Source organism: Ambystoma mexicanum, chromosome 10 (assembly GCF_040938575.1).
Source record: "Ambystoma mexicanum isolate Mex_15411 chromosome 10, UKY_AmexF1_1, whole genome shotgun sequence".
NCBI lineage: Eukaryota > Metazoa > Chordata > Amphibia > Caudata > Ambystomatidae > Ambystoma > Ambystoma mexicanum.
This window is the reverse complement of record NC_090932.1, coordinates 32874679-32890264: the sequence shown is the minus strand read 5'-3', so window position 1 is coordinate 32890264 and position 15586 is coordinate 32874679. Positions and strand designations below refer to the sequence as shown.

Genomic DNA, 15586 nt, shown 5'->3' with positions numbered 1-15586 from the left:
TATTCTCTTGCCAGCTACTTGCAACCCTTCCAGATCTAAGGACAAGATGGTGCCAGCAACTACATCGGGGAATGCTACAGGGCAGAAGATAACATAAGAAGGTACTCTCCACTCTTTCTTTGTGAGCTTGGGCACTGCTCATGCTCACACTTGAATTCCATAAATAAACATGTCTGGGTTAACTGGTACTCCTCTTACCACTGATTAATTAGTAACAGAGTGGATCACTAACATTGCTCTGAGGGAGGACATGCCTGGGGTGGCACAAACAATTCCTCTCTCAGTGAATTATATGGTCATGTCCAACCTGCTAAGCAGATCCCTCCCCAGTAAGTTGACAGGCAAACTTACTTAGTATAAGGGTGGTGCTCGCACAACCTTTCCCCCAATGTTGACATCCAAATCTTCGGCATAAGGAAATGTTACTACAGCCCCAGCAAATCCTTGCGTGTCAAGAGTTTGGCCATATAACGGAACATTGCCTTCACAAATGCATAATTTCTATGCCCCTGAATCTACCATGAAAATGGATTGCTTATTTCCTATCTCTTGCGCCACCAGTGGTTCCTCTTCTGGATGCAAGGTCGTTGATGGTACTTGACATGCAAGAGCTCTCTGTGGGCTGCCCTAGTCTAGGTACCTATCGGTCCCTAGACAGGCAAATCCCCCCTGACCCCCAAAACACAGGTACTTTGTTATGGCACTGCTGCCATGTTCGAAGAGGTGGCAAAAGGGTTTCTGTTCCCCTCACCCTGGGAGTTAGGATTGCTTTGCTGTGACTGCATGGCATGAGGAGGGTGACGATAGGGAGTGGGGCCAGACATGGGGGGGTGGTTGCTGGGGGTACGCTTGTGCTTCATATTGATTCATCATTGCTCCTGAGGGCTGGCCCTGAGGGCTGCCAGGGTGGGGGTTTCCATACTGTCGAGATTAATGGGGCAGATTATATTGGTAGTTTCCTCCCTGCCTGTTGCAGCACTCTCTTGCAAAATGACCCCATCTTCTGCAGGCCCATCTTCTGCAGGCCCTTGCCCCCCTCCTCTCGGCCTTTGCCTTCCAAAACCCCTCCCCTCTGTCCCCTGAACCCACCTCGTCCCTGTGATGACCCTTCTTGACATTGGGGTCCTGCATATGGTTGATTTCCTCCCCACTGTCCTTGACCGTTGTCTGCCCATACAGCTGCCATACTCAGCTTCCTCTCTCATCTGTTCTGTGGGCGGTGCTACGGATACCGCGGCCACCTTTACTACAGTTTCGCTTCCTCGGCCTGTCTTCTCTGAACAGTTAATTTTTCCCTGCCTTTGATCCTCTTACAGTGATACACAATTATGCTCTGAATTTCTGGCCACACCTTTGCTTCCACCCCCGCTATCTTCTCCAAGGCCGTATGTACTTCCTTGGGGAGCCCCCTTTTCATGATAAAATAAAACAGTGATGTTGATTGGTCCCACGCGGTGCTCGTCTCCGCCCCCACATCTCTTGGTCCCAAATAATGAACTGCGCAGCATCTTCCTCATCAAGTGTAAATTGGGAGTATCCGGGAAGGCCCGACGCAGTGCATCCCACACACATGCCCTGATGTTATTGAATGATGCCCCATCATGAGTGTCATTTCTGATTGTTACTCCCAGGTACCCTGCTTTCACCCAAACTGATTCCGCCTGATCTCTCACTGCAGATACTAGCAGGCTTTTTATGTCTCCTATAGCCAGGGGCACCCATGCCATTTACTTCTCAAATGCCTAAATCCAATTTCCTTTCCTGTCGTGAGAGGGGGAAGGGACTTGGGTTTTTTTTTATCCATCTGTGCCCAGGGAACATAATCAGGCTGACCTGCTCCCTTATGGATGAGGGGCATTGGGAGTTTCGATCTTACCTTTCCACCTTCTGCTCCATTCCCTTTCTTTTTAGCTAAAGCCATTCTACCAAACCTTCCTGCAATCTTCCATCCCATGTCCCTTCCACTCTTGGTGTGGTCTGTTGACCTTGCTGAATCCCTGCCATTGCTCCTTCTTCTCCATCATCAAAGTCACTCCAGTACTCCTTTTCTCTCTCTGATGCCACATTGTCATATCCTAAACTGTCTGTTTCTCCCTCCCTTTCCACGTGCACTGCTCGTATAGGGGCGCAATCAATCCTAAATAGAAAATCTCCATATTTTTACGTCTTCCTGTGGAAGAGGTGGCGTTTGGGGCAATCCTGCACTCCCTGTGCCTTTTTCTATTTCACTAGCCGCTTGTAACCTGGCTAACTGCGCAGGTGGAGGAAAATGCTGCCTTCATTCCCCTTGTGTTCACTCCTGTGTGAGTGGCTGTTGTCAAGGTGGGGTCATAGGGTGGGGGAGGGGCTATGCCTGGATTCGCTTCAGTTATTCCTCCGGACACATAGGTAGGATTTGAGCATACCTCTGCTGGTGGGTTAGCAGTGGGTACATTTTCCTGGGTTGCTCCTCCCCCTTGTCACAGTCTCCCTCATCACCCAAGGTCTAGCTTTCAGATGTTAGTTCCTTTTGTTTTACTTACACGACGGGTGTTTCTTCAAACCTCCGCCACAAATCCAATATCTCCCCTCTCCTTTGGAGAAGTGATCTAAGGCACCCTTATCAAAGGACGCCCCGCCCCCCTCTGGCCAGAAGTAGGGCATTCCTTCCCCTTTCATTTCCGTCACCCACTGTCCATGTTATTTCTTAATCCTGTCGCTGTACAGGGGTAGATTCTTACATGTATGCGCTAAAGGCGTATCTGCCCCCATGGTTATCGTCTCCTCTTACAGTGCGAGTCTCAAAGAATGTTCGTGCAGTATAGTTCTTTTTCTGACCCTCTGCACAGTCTGGGAGTACAATGTCAGTTAATCTATATTCGTCACATGCATACAAAAACTGTCATTACATTGTTCAAACAAAATGGACATTACAACTTCTTTAAAACACAACCACAAACATATACCTAACATATATCTTCCCTCTCCCCTTTAGAACATCCCCACTCCTCGATTACTTTCTTCCCATTCACTCCACACCCGCCCCTTCTGGGCCTCCTCCGTACATATGAAAAATAAACACTGAAAACAAACTAAAATAAGCTAAACAACAAACACTAATTATTCCTGAGCCTCTACCTATACGGGGCTCCTACTTTTTTCTCCATATTTCTATTCTCCCGTACTGGTCGAAACAGTGCACTGTGGTGGCACCCTCTAGCCTCTTTCGGGGCTAGGTTCCCTTTCCTTTCTGCTCTATATTTTTCAAAAACTTAAAAAGAATAAAACCTAATGGCCATTCATAAACCTACAGTCATTCTACCCACTTTCATCCTTTGTGTGTTCCCTTTTAACATATTCACAAAACCCTGGCAATTTTAATTTATTTATTTATTTATTTATTCATATTTATATAGCGCGCAAGCAGCCCAGGGGCATTGAGGCGCTTTTACTTGCAATAACTTGGTTACACCCTCACACTCTATACTCGCGTGTCGGTGCTCTTTCGAAATCCTCCATTTGCGGTTGATCCACAACACGTCTGTGCCTCTCCCTGGGGCCACACCCGGCTCCAACAAGCAGGTAGGGTATTCGCAAAGCTGGAACCCACAAGAACCGCTTCTGCTGCCTATGCATTTTTGGGGACTGGTCAGTTATAGGTGGGCACGGCCTTGCCAGAGAGGCCCTGGATGACGCTGCAATTATGGGGGCTATGGAATCGCGTTGGGGTCACCAAATTAAGACCTAGACCACTCGATACGACCACAGAGAGTAAATACACCGCACTAGGGAATAAGGTCAAGAGATAGTTTCCAAGGATAACAAGGCTTTATATGCACAAAGAACAAATGCCAGCAAAGAACTCTGCTGCTTGTCTGAGTTTGGGAAATGCAGGCAGTCTTCATTTCTGAGCTTGTGAATTCCTTGGGCTTGTGTATGTATTGTGGCGCCAACACCCACACTGTCCAGGAATGCCCGGTTGCACCACCTCAGGGCTCGAGAAACACCAACGCACGGTCGTAAGAGGAACCTCGATCTGGAAATCAATGTCAGAACTGGGTTCCTCACAAACATTTCATTCATCCTATTGTACTAATCACTCTGCTACCAGCATTTTAGTACTCAAAGTATCCTTCTTCATTGCGGACCGATTATTGCAGGATGTCCAAGCACTAATCGATAGTGGGGCTGCTGGGAACTTTGTTGATGACCACTGGGTCGCTTCTCATAATATCCCTTGTTCCTATAAACTGGAATCTATCCCAGTAGAAAGCGTGGTTGGGAGTCCTTTGGTATCTGGACCCATCAAGGTTCAAACTAGCCCGATCTTAATGTTCATCTCTTCCCATCAAGAAATCATAACCTTGGACATAATCCGGGCAGCACACCATATTGTCATTTTAGGCTTACCTTGGATCAAGAAGCACAACCCTTACATTAACTGGATGGCTGGATCCTTCTTCCTTGGGTCAGAATATTGTATAACACATTGCATAGGAGACCAACACAAGGTTAGGGTAGACTCGACTTCATCTCATACGGACTACCAGGGGCTAAATTCTCTCAACCAGATCGCTGGTCTCCCAGAGGTTTATTATAAATACCAAGATGTGTTTTCTACCTCCGAATACAACCAATTGCCTCCCCATAGGAGGGATGACTGCGCAATTGAGTTAATTCCTGACCAGCCCCTGCCCTTTGAGCGAATGTACATCTTGTCGGACAATGAAAAGGAGGTTCTTTGTATCTTCGAACCAATTTGATGAACGGTCTTATCACAGAGTCCACTTCACCAGCAGCCTCCTCTCTGTTCTTTGTCTCTAAGAAAAACATTGATGAACTTTGTCCCTGCATTGATTTCCGTGGCTTAAATAAGATCACAGTCCCGGACAAATATGCCATGCCTTTAATCCCGGACATTTTGGAAGCAGTCATGTCTGAGCTTGGGAAGTGGAGGCGGTTCTTCATATCTGAGCTTGGGAAGTGCAGGCGTCTTGATATCTGAGCTTGGGAAGTGCAGGCGGTTCTTCATATCTGAGCTTGGGAAGTGCAGGCGTTCTTCATGTTTGAGCTTGTGAAGTGCAGGCGGTCTTCAAGTCTGAGCTTGGGAAGGGCAGGCGGTCTTCATTCCTGAGCTTGTGAATTGCTGGCGGTCTTCATGTCTGAGCTTGGGAAGTGCAAGCTTGTCTTCATGTCTGAGTCTGATCTTGGGAAGTGCAAACACTCTTCATATCTGAGCTTGGGAAGTGCAGGCTGTCTTAATTTCTGAGCTTGTGAAGTGCTGCGGTCTTCATGTCTGAGCTCGAGAAGTGCAGGCGGTCTTCATGTCTGAGCGTGTAAAGTGCTTTTGGTCTTCATTTCTGAGCTTGTGAAGTGCTGGCATTCTTCATATCTGAGCTTGAGAAGTGCAGACGGTCTACATTTCTGAGCTTGTGAAGTTCTGTCGGTCTTCGTGTCTCCACTTGTGAAGTGCTGGTGGTCTTCATTTCTGAGCTTGTGAAGTGCTGATGGTCTTCATTCCTGAGCTTGTGAAGTGCTGGCGTTCTTCATGTCTGTGCTTGGGAAGTGCAGGCAGTCTTCTTTTCTGAGCTTGTGAAGTGCTGGCGGTCTTCATGTCTGAGCTTGGGAAGTGCAGGCGGTCTTCACGTCTGAGTCTGAGCTTGGGAAGTGCAAGCAGTCTTCATATTTTAGCTTGGGAAGTGCAGGCAGTCTTTATTTCTGAGCTTGTGAAGTGCCTGCGGTCTTCATGTGTGAGCTTGGGAAGTGCAGGCGGTCTTCAAGTCTGAGCTTGGGAAGTGCAGACGGTCTTCATTTTTGAGCTTGTGAAGTGCAGGCGGTCTTCATGACTGATCTTGTGAAGTGCAGGCGCAATTCATATCTGAGCTTGGGAAATGCAGGCGCTCTTCATTTCTGAGCTTGTGAAGTGCCTGTGGTCTTCATGTTTGCACTAGTGAAGTGCTGGTGTTCTTCATGTCTGAGCTTGTGAAGTGCTTGCAGTCTTCATTTCTGAGCTTTTGGAAGTGCTGGCGGTCTTCATGTCTGTGCTTGGGAAGTGCAGGCGGTCTTTGTGCCTGAGCTTGGAAAGTGCACACAGTTTTCATGTCTGAGCTTGGGAAGTGCAGGCGGTCTTCATTTCTGAGCTTTTGGAAGTGCTGGCGGTCTTCATGTCTGTGCTTGGGAAGTGCAGGCGGTCTTTGTGCCTGAGCTTGGAAAGGGCAGGCGGTTTTCATGGCTGAGCTTGGGAAGTGCAGGTAGTCTTCATTTCTGAGCTTTTGAAGTGCTCGTGGTCTTCATTTCTGCGCTTGGGAAGTGTTGGTAGTCTTCATGTCTGCGCTTGTGAAGTGCTGGTGGTCTTCATTAATGAGCTTGTGAAGTGCTGGTGGTCTTCATTTCTTAGCTTGTGAAGTTCTGTCCGTCTTCGTGTCTGCGCTTGTGAAGTGCTGGTGGTCTTCATGTCTGCGCTTGTGATCTTCATTTCTTAGCTTGTGAAGTGCTTGTGGTCTTCATTTCTGAGCTTGTGAAGTGCAGGTGGTTTTCAAGTCTGAGCTTGGGAAGTGCAGGCAGTCTTCATTTCTGAGCTTTTGAAGTGCTGGCGGTCTTCATGTCTGCTCTTGGGAAGTGCAATCGGTCTTCATTTCTGAGCTTGTGAAGTGCTGGCGGTCTTCATGTCTGAGCTTGGGAAGTGCAGGCGGTCTTCATGCCTGAGTCTGAGCTTGGGAAGTGCAAGCAATCTTCAAATGTGAGGTTGGGAAGTGCAGGTGGTCTTCATTTCTGAGCTTGTGAAGTGCTGTGGTCCTCATGTCTGAGCTTGGGAAGTGCTGGCGGTCTTCATGTCTGAGTGTGTGAAGTGCTTTCGGTCTTCATTTCTGAGCTTTTGAAGTGTTGGCGGTCTTCATGTCTGAGCTTTTGAAGTGTTGGCGGTCTTCATGTCTGAGCTTGGGAAGTGCAGGCGGTCTTCATGTCTGAGTCTGAGCTTGGGAAGTGCAAGCAGTCTTCAAATCTGAGCTTGAGAAGTGCAGGCGGTCTTCATTTCTGAGCTTGTGAAGTGCTGTCGGTCTTTGTGTCTGCGCTTGTGAAGTGCTGGTGGTCTTCATGTCTGCGCTTGTGAAGTGCTGGTGGTCTTCATTTCTGAGCTTGTGAAGTGCTGGTGGTATTCCTTTCTGAGCTTGTGAAGTGCAGGTGGTCTTCTTTTCTGAGCTTGTGAAGTGCTGGCAGTCTTCATGTCTGAGCTTGGGAAGTGCAGGAGGTCTTTATGTCTGAGTCTGAGCTTGGGAAGTGCAAGCGGTCTTCATATTTGAGCTTGGGAAGTTCGGGCAGTCTTTATTTCTGAGCTTATTAAGTGCTGGCAGCCTTCATGTCTGCGCTTGGGAAATGCAGGCGGTCTTCATTTCAGATCTTGTGAAGTGCTGTTGGTCTTCATTTCTGAGCTTGTGAAGTGCTGGCGGTCATCCATTTCTGAGCTTGAGAAGTGCAGGCAGTCTTAATTTCAGAGATTTTGAAGTGCTGGCGGTCTTCATGTCTGAGCTTGGGTAGTGCAGGTGGTCTTCATGTCTGAGTCTGAGCTTTCGAAGTGCAAGCAATCTTCATATCTGAGCTTGGGAAGTGAAGGTGGTCTTCATTTCTGAGCTTGTGAAGTGCTGTTCGTCTTCATTTCAGAGCTTATGAGGTGCTTTGGTCTTCATGTCTGAGCTTGGGAAGTGCAGGCGGTCTTCATGTCTGAGTGTGTGAAGTGCTTTCGGTCTTCATTTCTGAGCTTGTGAAGTGTTGGCGGTCTTCATGTCTGAGCTTGGGAAGTGCAGGATGTCTTCATGTCTGAGTCTGAGCTTGGGAAGTGCAAGCGGTCTTCAAATCTGAGCTTGAGAAGTGCAGGCGGTCTTCATTTCTGAGCTTGTGAAGTGCTGTCGGCCTTCGTGTCTGCGCTTGTGAAGTACTGGTGGTCTTCATGTCTGCGCTTGTGAAGTGCTGGTGGTCTTCATTTCTGAGCTTGTGAAGTGCTGGTGGTCTTCCTTTCTGAGCTTGTGCAGTGCTGGCGGTCTTCATATCTGCTGTTGGGAAGTGCAGGCGGTCTTCTTTTCTGAGCTTGTGAAGTGTTAGCGGTCTTCATGTCTGAGCTTGGGAAGTGCAGGCGGTCTTCATGTCTGAGTCTGAGCTTGGAAAGTGCAAGCGGTCTTCATATTTGAGCTTGGGAAGTTCAGGAAGTCTTTATTTCTGAGCTTATGAAGTGCTGGCAGCCTTCATGTCTGCGCTTGGGAAATGCAGGCGGTCTTCATTTCAGATCTTGTGAAGTGCTGTTGGTCTTCATTTCTGAGCTTGTGAAGTGCTGGCGGTCATCCATTTCTGAGCTTGAGAAGTGCAGGCAGTCTTAATTTCAGAGATTTTGAAGTGCTGGCGGTCTTCATGTCTGAGCTTGGGAAGTGCAGGTGGTCTTCATGTCTGAGTCTGAGCTTTCGAAGTGCAAGCAATCTTCATATCTGAGCTTGGGAAGTGAAGGTGGTCTTCATTTCAGATCTTGTGAAGTACTGTCGGTCTTCATTTCTGAGCTTGTGAAGTGCTGTCGGTCTTCGTGTCTGCTCTTGTGAAGTGCTGGTGGTCTTCATGTCTGCGCTTGTGAAGTGCTGGTGGTCTTCATTTCTGAGCTTGTGAAGTGCTGGTGGTCTTTCTTTCTGAGCTTGTGAAGTGCTGGCGGTCTTCATGTCTGCTGTTGGGAAGAGCAGGCGGTCTTCTTTTCTGAGCTTGTGAAGTGCTGGCAGTCTTCATGTCTGAGATTGGGAAGTGGGGGCGGTCTTCATGTCTGAGTCTGAGCTTGGGAAGTGCAAGCGGTCTTCATATTTGAGCTTGGGAAGTTCAGGCAGTCTTTATTTCTGAGTTTATGAAGTGCTGGCGGCTTTCATGTCTGCGCTTGGGAAATGCAGGCGGTCTTCATTTCAGATCTTGTGAAGTACTGTCGGTCTTCACTTCTGAGCTTGTGAAGTGCTGACGGTCATCATGTCTGAGCTTGGGAAGTGCAGGCAGTCTTAATTTCTGAGATTTTGAAGTGCTGGCGGTCTTCATGTCTGAGCTTGTGAAGTGCTGGCAGTCCTCATGTCTGAGCTTGGGAAATGCAGGCGCTCTTCATTTCTGAGCTTGTGAAGTGCCTGTGGTCTTCATGTCTGCACTAGTGAAGTGCTGATGTTGTTCATGTCTGAGCTTGTGAAGTGCTTGCAGTCTACATTTCTGAGCTTGTGAAGTGCACGCAGTTTTCATGTCTGAGCTTGGGAAGTGCAGGCGGTCTTCATTTCTGAGCTTTTGAAGTGCTGGCGTTCTTCATGTCTGCGCTTGGGAAGTGCAGGTGGTCTTTGTGTCTGAGCTTGGAAAGTGCAGGCGGTTTTCATGACTGAGCTTGGGAAATGCAGGCAGTCTTTATTTCTGAGCTTTTGAAGTGCTCGTGGTCTTCATGTCTGCGCTTGGGAAGTGCAGGCGGTCTTCATTTCTGAGCTTGTGAAGTGCAGGTGGTTTTCAAGTCTGAGCTTGGGAAGTGCAGGCAGTCTTCATTTCTGAGCTTTTGAAGTGCTGGCGTTCTTCATGTCTGTGCTTGGGAAGTGCAATCGGTCTTCATTTCTGAGCTTGTGAAGTGCTGGCGGTCTTCATGTCTGAGCTTGGGAAGTGCAGGCTGTCTTCATGTCTGAGTCTGAGCTTGGGAAGTGCTAGCAATCTTCATATCTGAGCTTGGGAAGTGCAGGCAGTCTTCATTTCTGAGCTTGTGAAGTGCTGTCAGTCTTCATTTCTGAGCTTGTGAAGTGCAGCGGTCTTCATGTCTGAGCTTGGGAAGTGCAGGCAGTCTTCATTTCTGAGCTTGTGAAGTGCTGTTGGTCTTCATTTCTGAGCTTGTGAAGTGTTGTTGGTCTTCGTGTCTGCGCTTGTGAAGTGCTGGTGGTCTTCATGTCTGCGCTTGTGAAGTGCTGGTGTTCTTCATTTCTGAGCTTGTGAAGTGCTGGTGGTATTCCTTTCTGAGCTTGTGAAGTGCTGGCGGTCTTCATGTCTGCGGTTGGGAAGTGCAGGCGGTCTTCTTTTCTGAGCTTGTGAAGTGCTGGCAGTCTTCATGTCTGAGCTTGGGAAGTGCAGGAGGTCTTCATGTCTGAGCTTGGGAAGTGCAAGCGGTCTTCATATTTGAGCTTGGCAAGTTCAGGCAGTCTTTATTTCTGAGCTTATGAAGTGCTAGCAGCCTTCATGTCTGCGCTTGGGAAATGCAGGCGGTGTTCATTTCAGATCTTGTGAAGTGCTGTCGGTCTTCATGTCTGAGCTTGGGAAGTGCAGGCGGTCTTCATGTCTGAGTCTGAGCTTTCGAAGTGCAAGCAATCTTCATATCTGAGCTTGGGAAGTGCAGGTGGTCTTCATTTCTGAGCTTGTGAAGTGCTGTCGGTCTTCATTTCGGAGCTTGTGAAGTGCTTTGGTCTTCATGTCTGAGCTTGGGAAGTGCAGGTGGTCATCCATGTCTGAGCTTGGGAAGTGCAGGCAGTCTTAATTTCTGAGATTTTGAAGTGCAAGCAATCTTCATATCTGAGCTTGGGAAGTGCAGGTGGTCTTCATTTCTGAGCTTGTGAAGTGCTGTCGGTCTTCATTTCGGAGCTTGTGAAGTGCTTTGGTCTTCATGTCTGAGCTTGGGAAGTGTAGGCGGTCTTCATGTCTGAGTGTGTGAAGTGCTTTCGGTCTTCATTTCTGAGCTTGTGAAGTGTTGGCGGTCTTCATGTCTGAGCTTGGGAAGTGCAGGCTGTCTTCATGTCTGAGTCTGAGCTTGCAAAGTGCAAGCGGTCTTCAAATCTGAGCTTTAGAAGTGCAGGCGGTCTTCATTTCTGAGCTTGTGAAGTGCTGTCGGTGAAGTGCAGGCTGTCTTCATGTCTGAGTCTGAGCTTGCGAAGTGCAAGCGGTCTTCAAATCTGAGCTTGAGAAGTGCAGGCGATCTTCATTTCTGAGCTTGTGAAGTGCTGTCGGTCTTCGTGTCTGCGCTTGTGAAGTGCTGGTGGTCTTCATGTCTGCGCTTGTGAAGTGCTGGTGGTCTTAATTTCTGAGATTTTGAACTGCTGGCGGTCTTCATGTCTGAGCTTGTGAAGTGCTGGCAGTCCTCATGTCTGAGCTTGGGAAGTGCAGGTGGTCTTCATATCTGAGCTTGGGAAATGCAGGCGCTCTTCATTTCTGAGCTTGTGAAGTGCCTGTGGTCTTCATATCCGCACTAGTGAAGTGCTGATGTTGTTCATGTCTGAGCTTGTGAAGTGATTGCAGTCTTCATTTCTGAGCTTGTGAAGTGCACGCAGTTTTCATGTCTGAGCTTGGGAAGTGCAGGCGGTCTTCATTTCTGAGCTTTTTGAAGTGCTGGCCTTCTTCATGTCTGCACTTGGGAAGTGCAGGTGGTCTTCGTGTCTGAGCTTGGAAAGTGCAGGCGGTTTTCATGACTGAGCTTGGGAAGTGCAGGCATTCTTTATTTCTGAGCTTTTGAAGTGCTTGTGGTCTTCATGTCTGCGCTTGGGAAATGCAGGCGGTCTTCATTTCTGAGCTTGTGAAGTGCAGGTGGTTTTCAAGACTGAGCTTGGGAAGTGCAGGCAGTCTTCATTTCTGAGCTTTTGAAGTGCTGCCGGTCTTCATGTCTGTGCTTGGGAAGTGCAATCGGTCTTCATTTCTGAGCTTGTGAAGTGCTGGCGGTCTTCATGTCTGAGCTTGGGAAGTGCAGGCTGTCTTCATGTCTGAGTCCGAGCTTGGGAAGTGCTAGCAATCTTCATATCTGAGCTTGGGAAATGCAGACAGTCTTCATTTCTGAGCTTGTGAAGTGCTGTCGGTCTTCATTTTTGAGCTTGTGAAGTGCAGCGGTCTTCATGTCTGAGCTTGGGAAGTGCAGGCAGTCTTCATTTCTGAGCTTGTGAAGTGCTGTCGGTCTTCATTTCTGAGCTTGTGAAGTGTTGTTGGTCTTCGTGTCTGCGCTTGTGAAGTGCTGGCGGTCTTCATGTCTGCACTTGGGAAGTGCAGGCGGTCTTCTTTTCTGAGCTTGTGAAGTTCTGGCGGTCTTTATGTCTGAGCTTGGAAGTGCAGGCGGTCTTCATGTCTGAGTCTGAGCTTGGGAAGTGCAAGCAGTCTTCATATTTGAGCTTGGGAAGTGCAGGCAGTCTTTATTTCTGAGCTTTTGAAGTGCTGGCGGCCTTCATGTTTGCGCTTGGGAAATGCAGGCGGTCTTCATTTCAGATCTTGTGAAGTGCTGTCAGTCTTCATTTCTGAGCTTGTGAGTGCTGGCAGTCTTCGTTTCTGAGTCTGAGCTTGGGAAGTGCAAGCGGTCTTCATATCTGTGCTTGAGAAGTGCAGGCGGTCTTCATTTCTGAGCTTGTGAAGTGCTGTTGGTCTTTGTGTCTGCGCTTGTGAAGTGCTGGTGGTCTTCATGTCTGCGCTTGTGAAGTGCTGGTGGTCTTCATTTCTGAGCATGTGAAGTGCTGGTGGTCTTCCTTTCTGAACTTGTGAAGTGCTGGCGGTCTTCATTTCTGAACTTGTGAATTGCTGGTGGTCTTCATTTCTGAGCTTGTGAAGTGCTGGTGGTCTTCATTTCTGAGCTTGTGAAGTGCTGTCGGTCTTCATGTCTGTGCTTGTCAAGTGCTGCCGGTCTTGCATTCCGCCCTGTAGGGAAACTTACACAATGCACATTAACGTGGTCATTGCAGGAACGCTAAAGGTGACGTGACACACAACATCAACATGCAAATACATAGAACCTTCCAAGGAAATCTGAAGAAAACAAGGAATGACAACAACACATATTGCTTTGGATCTCGCAAATTATTGTAAGTTCGGGTTAACTATTCTGACAGAATCTGTAGCATTAAAATGTAATGTGCTTACCACTGCCCCAGCAAAGCAAAGTATTGCTTGTAATGCTATGAATCTAGTTATTTTCCATATATGGTCAGCAGCCAGCATCATCCCTGCTGAGCGCCCATCACCGGCACATCACAAAGGGCGCTCAGCAGGCATTGTGTGGCCTGAGGTATTATAAGGCGGGCCAGGGCGACCCCTGTAATCATTTGCGTTAGTCTCTGCTTAACTGAAGACACCTCAGCAAGACTGGCCCAGAAAAGCCCACGCACTCACTGAGGACAAGAGCATGGTCAGCCGGTGCAGCCGACGGAGGTCGTCGCGGAGGAGGCGGAGGCGCAGCGCCAGCAGGCGGAGGCGGCCCCGATACATCCCCAACCGCAAGTACAGGCACAAGAGATGCGGCCAGACGTGCAAGGCCTGCGGGGGGTACATGAAGTTTATGCGCAACCGGAGAAGGTCTGGTGAGTAGGCGCAGAATGAATCCCAGAGAGATCATTGGGTCAAACGAGGTGCCCTCTGCCCCCTTCCATCAGAAAATAGCCCAGTTCTGTTTTCTTACATTTTATCCCCTGCAGTCCTGGAATACCCAACTAAAAATCAATCCAGGACTGCAAATCCCAGAATGCAACGAACACAGGGCTGTACTCTAAACTCCCTAATGAAAAGAGTAATGTTGGAATGTATGCCCTGGCGTTTTCATCTACCTGCCGAGGTCAAAGAGGGCGGGAACTAAAGGGTACGACTTTCCCTTTTCGGGGAAGCAGCTATCATTGGTTTACTTTATTCGACCCAGAGCACTTTTCTAGGAAAGCAGTGAAGAACACTTGGCCCCTCCTGGAGATTTGAACCTGGGCTGGGTTGGTAATAACACCAGTGCCACACCGTGCTTCGCTATCTTGCAGATGCTGTGATGTCCTTGGTCATTTATATAGACTATGCCTGGGACACGAGGCTCATTGCGGGGCTGTGACAAAGCCCTGTTCTACAGTGATCATTGTGTCCTGCAAATATACGCCTGAATTGCTACAGATACAGGGCTAGTTTCAGGGAATTTTTTGCACGGTTCAAAGTGACTTTGCACTGCTGAAAAGTGACTTAGCACTGCCGACACAAACCCTGATTCATGGAACTGCAAAGTGTATGTTTGCAGTGTGCAGTCATTTTGTACTGCAAACATGACTATGCACTAACTTTGCAGATTTTGCAGTGCAAAAATGCCCTTTGCACAGTTCCATGAATGAGGGTTTGTGTCGGCAGTGTAAAGTCACTTTGACCTGTGCAAAATTTCATGAATCGGGCCCACAGTGTCTGCACAGATAATGGCCAGATGTGTCGCTATAGCCCTGCAAGCGTCCCTTAAGAGTAGGGAATGGTGGGTGCTTAGAAGGGGGGCTGCTTAAAGCTGCATGCTGTGGAAGACAATGACCAACTAATGGTGGTTATTTAACTGCATTTTATGTGGAGTGGAGAAAAGGAAGGCATGGTGTTTGAATTGTAGGGGGTTTGAACATGGGCATGGGGTAGATGGAGGTTTGGAGAGGGGGTGAGAGACTAGAAGTTGGTGGGCTAGAGGGATCATAGTTCCACTATTTTTTTTCCACTTCAACCACTTTGCCCACCAGCAAGTTCTAGAATACGACAGCTGTTCAACAACAGGTTGTCCTGTTTTAAATATGGCACACATGTTAACCATACTGTTCCTAAATCCTAAGTATCTTGGAAAGAGACTCATAAGAGTCTGTGCACTATGAGGCTCTTTTCAAGAAATCTATGATTTAGAAAGATGGTTAAAATGTGTGGCATGTTTAAAATAGGACATCCCGTTATGGAACAGCTGTCGTATTCTATAACTTGCTGATGGGTAGTTCATCCTTGGAGTCTTTCCAAATCGCTCGTGCCACCCCCTTTGCCAAGTTGGAGAACCTCGAATCCCCAATTGACTGATCTGCTACTCAATTATATAAGCCCAGAGGGGCTCCACTGAGCTCTATTTTACTGCCATGGAATGATTTAAGGATTATGCATGGAATTGTTGTATAATTTCCACACAACAGGAATGGAAGCTCTAGTTGGGAAAAAGAATGTTGTCACCATCTTAATGTGCATAGGCATAGGTAGAAAAGAAGATTGGGGGAATTGTGTATGTAGTGATGTGTGGTGGGAGAATTGTTTCATGCATGGGTGTGTGGTGGGAGAATTGATGTGTGGTGGGGGAATTCTTTCATGTATTCATGTGTGGTGTACTCTTAACTGTTGAGTTTAACTTGGTCTTGCGATTAAAAAGCCTTCTCCATTCTCCGCAGGCCACCGTCGTCGCCGGAGGTGCTAGTACTTTGCCGTCTTGTGGACATTCCCCGCTCCTGCTGTCCTAAGCTCTCTGCAGGCTTCACTGCATCTGTGTCGTGTGTCACCAAACGTTGTCGGGAAGTCCATCCATTGAACGTCATCAGCAAGTGCATCCATCATGAGTGCACCAGAGATTGGCCAGGGAAGAACTCAGAAACCTATCATCTCACGCCGGGAAGAGTCATAAATAAATGAAAGTTCACCGTATTAAGTTTGAAAGATCAGTTTCTATAAAAGTTCTTAATACTATGGATCTGATTGTTAAACAGTCCCATTATCAACTCATGCCTTACAGCTTAAGATGTTAACATTTTTAAAACAATTGCCTTTGATGCCACTTAAGTCTGTCTGATGCATTTACACTTTGTTCATAAGTTGTCATGTCAAAGTCAATGTCTCCTGGGTGCCTAACCTCTTGCCATCGTGACATAGT

At 47.9% G+C, this 15586-nt stretch overlaps 1 long non-coding RNA gene across 1 annotated transcript; it reads left to right on the top strand.

The window, feature by feature from the left end:
• Positions 1–12978: 12978 nt before the first annotated feature.
• On the top strand, positions 12979–15360 carry LOC138491119 (uncharacterized). Its single transcript, XR_011275958.1, has 2 exons — positions 12979–13268; positions 15111–15360. It is a non-coding gene; the product is annotated as an uncharacterized lncRNA (long non-coding RNA).
• The last annotated feature ends 226 nt before the right edge of the window (positions 15361–15586 follow it).